Raw genomic sequence first — 6,805 nt, 5'->3', positions numbered from 1 at the left:
ATGATCATTGTAAAAGCTTTGAAAGTTGAAGAGAGATAGCTCAGAGATTTTTTGTACATAGTGGGAGGGAGAAGAGAATGGCAGAGAGATGGAGAGTGAGAGAGGAAACAGAAGGGAGTGGGGTTGGGGAGAAAAAGGGACAGAGAGAGAGAGGAAGAAGGAGGGAGACTGAGACTGTTGCAGAGATATTTCTGTGAATGGTGGATTATGGGTGCTTTTCCTAGCCAGGTTCTGGGGACTGTAAAATACTTTCAGTTAGGAGTTGAGAGACAGACCTGGTATGCAGGAAGAAACACTGCGGCTTTTTTTCTGAACATAGGAGCTGAAAGAAAAACCCTCTTTTAGAGGAAAACAGGCAAGGAGGCCCTGGGGATTAGGGGCCAGGGCCAAAGTGGGAGCTCAACACAGCAGGAAGCTCAGATTGCAAGTGTCCATGCCTGATGAACAAGGTGTGCCTAGCGAGAAGTTCATGGGCTGCACCCCAGATCCTACCCCTGTGGGTTTGTTCCCTGAGAGTCCCACATTGCAGCAAAGCTCCTCCAACATAGCACAGAGTTGCAGTAGAAACATTTAGGGAAGTAAAGGAGAAGGAAGAGAGAAAATAAGAAACGAATACCAAAGAGATGAAGTGAGAAAAGGATTTGGCTCTCACAGTGGGTCTTCAGAGCAGAGGAATCCTCCACCTTGCTGCTGGGCAGGTCACCAGGGAATCTTCCAGAGGCAAAAGAGCCCACTCACCAGACACCAGAGAGGCAAGGTGGGGCATCAGTAGCAGTTGGGCAAACAGTTCCTCAAATATCCCTTGCTCTTCTCACCTCCAAGCACCACAAAAGGTGTACCTTCACACCAGAAGCATTTTCCAAATGCTCCTTCTCTGTCTCTTCCCCACATTCCTACCCCCACCTTATAGCCCACTAAGCACAAAGGGGCTCATGCATCTACTTGCACACATGTCAGCTCTTTTGGCTGACTCCTTATTTACAACCCTACCTTTGAGCATTGATGTCCCTATATCTGGGCTGTGACTCCTAGAGTCCTATGTTGAAACCTATGTGGCAGTCATGGCTCTGCAATGGCATTGCCTGTGTGCTGGTCAGTCTCATGCACTGAACTGTGGTGAGCAATTTGAGGACAGAGATGTTGTCTCATGGCCATTGTTCCTACATTCCTAGCACAGCATCCAGCACACAAATGTGGCTGGGCTTTTCTTACAGTCACTTTTCAGTATGCCTCCTGTATAGAATGTATGTATGGAATTTTCTTCCTCCATACATTCCAGCATCACCACACCCAAGATAGCTCCTTTAGTTTAAGACCCAACTTCTGGCACACAAGACAAAGTGATCTCAAGAATCCTGGAGTGAGAAGCAAAGAGGCACTGCAGGCAACAGAGACCTGCACACAATGGGGATGATGGACTCCGGCTATGGCAACACACAGGACCAGGACTGCAAAACAATGGCATAATTTCAACCTCTCTCACCTTCTGACCATTCTCCCATTTTGTTTAACATTTCTTGCAATAATGTAAAGTATTTGCCAAAGACTGGGCAGAGGTGAGTGTAGGAAATCAGTCTACCAGTCTCCAATTTGACTTCTCATTATTGCTCTCCATACAATCTTAAACCTAAATCTATAGTCTCTCTTTTCTTGGCAATCAGTCAGCAACTCATTCTTGGTAGAACTGAAGACATGATGCCCTTGTTAATAAGGAAATCAGAATGACACTACATACTTTATTTATTGAGCACTCACTCTAAGCCATGCCCTATGTTATATGCTTTACATACATTGCACTTAGTCCTCAAAGAAACCTTTGAAATGAACATTATTGTCCAATTTTGCACATGAAGAAGCTAATGAAGGTTGAGTCATTTTCCCAAGGTAATACATTTAAAAAGTGTTATAGTCAGAATTTGAGACAAGTCTTTCTGTCCTGTCCAAACTGTACTGCCAACAATTACAGATATAAGGGACTGAGTAGAAATCACTCAGCAGAAGTTGAGTTAGGAAAGACCCCAATCTCAAATTTTATGTTCAACTATGATGGTAAATGACTTATCTAAAAGACCAGGGATTGGGTTGGACTACTGATAAATATGCAGCCTTTAAGAAACTTAGGCTGTAGTGGTAGCAATCACAGACCTCAAAAACATGTTGGAAGTTGACCCCAATTAACACCACTGGGCATACTCAGTTTAGCTGTAATATCATGTAACTTCTACAACATCCTTAAAGCTCCAGGTTCTGTTTTCCAGGGTCACTGATGACAGTTTTGTTTTCAAAACAAACAGCTAGAGTGGGATAAGGATTCCCAGTGGATATTTAGTCTCTAGCAGTGTCTATGACCCACATTTTAAGCCTTAGAAAGAAACACAGTCCACTTGCCAAAAGGTCTGTCCATCATGTTGGTTCAGACAAAGATAAACCAAATTAGGTATAACCAAGAAAGTGAGGAAAATTGCTGAGTGGAGGAAAATTCCAGACCATTAAAAAGGCATCAAGACAAATCTACTTTTTTAGGGGTTTAAGAGTGCCGGGGTAACTGGATTAACTAACATCTGTGCTCAGATTTGAACCTTTGGTGGAAGAAAAGCTTATAGCTTAATTTTGCAAGACCCAGCATGGAACCTTTGTTGACCAGTAGGGAGATGGGGTCTGAGAAAATTGGATTAGAGCTTCTGATATAAGGGCTTGAGCAATCAAGAAGAAAATGCAGTTAAAAGTAGTTGTACCAGACAAGTCTTTCTTCTGAGTGATGTTTCTTTTTTTTTTTTTTTTAAGATTTTATTTATTTATTTGACAGAGAGAGCCACAGCAAGAGAGGGAACACAAGCAGGGGGAGTGGGAGAGGGAGAATCAGGCCTCCCGCCGAGCAGGGAACCCGATGCGGGGCTCAATCCCAGGACCCTGAGATCATGACCCGAGCCAAAGGCAGTCGCTTAACCAACTGAGCCACCCAGGTGCCCCTGTGTGATGTTTTAATTCCAGAAAATATCACAAGCTGGATAACCAAACCATCACTGATCTGTTCCATCCAGCAAGTGGCTGAACCTGAAAAGCTTTTGTGCTGGTAACTGTAAGGAATAAATCCTTTTTAAAGGCAATAGTTTTAAGCTCTTATTATTTCCCCTTCTTTTAGACAAAAAGGAGCAGCCATGTCCTAAAAGAATGCTCCACCTTTTCTTGCTATTGATGTTCCTACCTCTATCCTTTATCTCACTACCCATTTCAGTCAGCAACCACCTTCCCTTTTCCCACCCCAAAGCTATACATGAACTGGTCTCAGTGGTGATGCCCTTCCCAATGTTCTCATAACCCCTATCATTTAACTCACTGCAATATATTAAAATTGTTTATATGTCTTCCCATATGAGAATGTAAGCTCTGTCTTATCCATTTTTGTTTGTCAGTATCTAGCACAGTGTCACACACATGGCAAGTTCTCAAGAAAGGTTTATTGAATGAATTCACAAGTGGATGGATGGATAAATGAATAAATGATTGACCTACAGGATCCTTGAAGCCTTGCTCTAGGAAGACATGCCTGGATGATCTTTCAGAACATTCCAGCTCCTTCTGTTTCCTTCTGATGAGTTACTTAACATCATTGACACTTAGATTTCTTATTTATAAAATGAAAGCAGTGTTACCATTTCATTAGGTTGTTGTGAAGCTCAAAGTAAGTAACTCATGCTGGGTGCTGATCCACGAACCAGACACTGTTCCTCATCACTCTCTTTATATTTAATCTGCCTTCTGCTGACAGAAGTTGTCCAAGATTGCACTAGGACGGTAGCAGCCATCGATAATGAGGTAAAATGATAATGTGGCTCCAAAAGCTCAGGAGTTTGAGTGTTCAGAGGATTTTTTTTTATTGGGGCAGGAGAAGAACTATATCAATTCTCAATTCAGCTTATTTTACAATAGAAACCTTGTAAATTAGAGTATTTAAGAATAGTACCAAAACTTCCACTTCCCACAAATTAAAGATAAATATTATGAAGAACTTTCCTGGCTTATGACACCTAAAAATGCTGGATAAAAGATGTTAAAATGCTTAAATGAGCTGTCAGGAAAATAATAGAAATCTTCAGAGTCTGAAAATATGAGAAAACACAAATTTTCAGAGGTAACCACCCTGAAGCAATGGGACCCTCAGTCCATTTACTTATTCCTGGTGGCCTAGAGTCTTCATTTTAATGGAAATCAAAGAGGGATAAAGATGCAATGCCTGGGACCTGAACAGGATGAACACAGAAAAAATCCCTAAATAGGCCAGGACCTAGTAGTTGACATCTTTAATGAGAGGGTAAACCAAAAGAAGAAAATCTAGCCCACAAAAGAAAATAGTAAAGAAATTTTTTATCTCTTTACTTGACTCTGAGTAGAGTCTAAAATTCTTATTCACAAGTGGTTCTCATGAGGGTTTAAAGCCAGAATTTAGAATTCACACTAGGTATGTGATCCCCAAATACCTAACCTTAGAATTTAATTTAAAGTGACTCAAGATTAGTAATGCCTTCCTAGGTAAATACGCATCCTTAAACCAAGGCCCCAAATATTTCCTCAGGTAATTATAAACTCACTGAAATATAAAAATACAAAACACAAGAGGAAACAAATCATTTGAATGAGAATAAGTAGAAATAACAAACAACAGGATTATAGTTACAAAAATGGCTGATACGGGAATTATAAATAAAGAAATATAAAGTAGGTTTGATATACTTATTTTTACAAAAAGAATATTTGAGGTGTAGGGTACAAGAACAATGAAATATGATCAGGTAGATTTGAAAAAAGAACCAAATAGAACTTCCAGGTTAAAAAAAAAAAAACACACATAATAAATGAAACTAAAAACTCAGTAGATGGATATAGCATTAGATACAATGAAAGAGAGAATTAATGAACTGGAAGGAAGAACTGAAGAGTTATTCAATGTGCAGAAGACAGAAAAAGAAATTGAAAAAAAAATTAAATGGAAGTTAAGACATGGGGAGGAGATGGTAGCAGTAGATATTTGAATCATGCTGTTACCCATGCACGGGGGTTTTTCTGAGAGGCTCCTGATCAGAGGTGCCAATGAAATATATAAGCCACTACACAAGTTGTTCTGGATGTTCCCAATGGATGAATAACATGTTTGAAAATGGACTTAGTGGCCTCTGAAGACTCTGGGCTCTCAAATTACACAGTTGGGCTTTGATTGATTAATCTTGGAAGCTTAAGTGAAAATAAGAATAATGGAACATTTTATTCTCTGGAACATATGGATTTCAAGGGTACCAAGAAGAGACCCAAATTAGGCCTGGAACTTAAAAATGAAACATAGGTGCTCATTTCAATGCCTATACCTCCAGAAAGTAGACCATATATTTGCCAAAGAACTCTTTAAAGATTTGTCAACAGCTTTAGAAATTCTTGATGATATAATAAAAAACAGTACATTGGGAGAAACAGAGTCAATGCCAGGAAGTTGTTTTTTATTATCTACATGCCACAACTTATCAGAATACTGAACTTGGATGGACGGTTTGGGGACTAATGGAAAATATCAAACCTAAAAATCATAAAGACTTAGTGAACTATGTAACCACATAGTATAGGGCCAACAAGAGTCCCTACTGTAACTGGAGGAGTTTCCTATGATTAATAGCTTGAGTTAGCAAGGTTTCATTTTTGTGACTTTTTGTCCACACACAAAGGAGAAATACCAACTTTGCCTCATTGAAAATTCACAGGAAGTAAGAATTGAATGAAAAATGACAAGGTGGCTTTGGCACACCTTGCAAGAGCTGTTGAAACTGTTGGTTAGGTGCATCCATATACAATCTCTCGTGGTTGTAAACACACTGATTGACAACCAGGATTGCCATTTCAGAGGAGAAATAAATTTATCTAGCAAGCCAGCCAAGCTCATTTGTCATGGTAACCTCTGTCCTAGCTTCCAGTCTTTCATATTTCTTACACAGATATAGGATTGTGGGGAATCTATACGAGTTGTGAATCAGCCATCGTTGCAGACACATTATATATTGTTCAAAAATAATAGATATGACTGTAGATACATATCACTGAAAATAAAGTTGCACAAGCCAAAAGTCTTCTAAAAAACAAACATGTTGTTGCAACTCTATGGTTCAAGTCCAAATTATAATGATATTGGTAGGTAAATGTTATGCTATATTAGAAGAATTCCCATCCCCTGAGCTTGAAGCTGACCTCAATGCAAGGGTCAAGCAAAAGAAGAAAATCTGGACTCAACACTGCAGATGCTGAGATAGTTCAAGTAGTGTGCACCAAATATATTTAGGATAAGGGCCCAGCTATTGCTGCCATTGGTTTCACTGAGTAAGATTTTAACTGGATTTGTAGTAACATATGCTGGCTTGTGATTAAAATGCTCTTAATTGAAATATTTTGAATATATTTAGTTATAAAACTACCAGAGATATGCAAGTTTTAAGCTATTAAACCTTAAAGAAAAAATAAAAATGAACAAGTATATTTGAGAAAGAAGACATGGAGACTATAATTAAGGTATCTAACTTATATCAAATCAGAGTACAAGAAAGAGAGAAAATGTAGAAGCAATATTCAAAGAGATGTTGACAAAGAGTTATTATGAATGTACAAAAGACAGAAATCCTCAAATTTAAAAGACCCAATGAATCCCAAGCAGAATAAATAAAAAGAAATAAAAGGCAGATAGATAGATACATTGTAATGATACTGAAGAACACCGAAGGAAGGAAGGAAGGAAGGAAGGAAGGAAGGAAGGAAGGAAGGAAGGAAGGAA

General features: G+C 39.0%; 1 pseudogene; it reads left to right on the top strand.

Moving 5' to 3' along the window:
• Window positions 1–433: 433 nt before the first annotated feature.
• LOC110590791 lies at window positions 434–6,430 on the top strand (annotated as a pseudogene).
• Window positions 6,431–6,805: the final 375 nt, after the last annotated feature.

The sequence above is a fragment of the Neomonachus schauinslandi genome, chromosome 2 (assembly GCF_002201575.2).
Source record: "Neomonachus schauinslandi chromosome 2, ASM220157v2, whole genome shotgun sequence".
In the NCBI taxonomy this organism is placed as follows: Eukaryota; Metazoa; Chordata; class Mammalia; order Carnivora; family Phocidae; genus Neomonachus; species Neomonachus schauinslandi.
The sequence above is the reverse complement of the archived record's forward strand: the minus strand, read 5'-3'. Positions and strand labels throughout refer to the sequence as shown.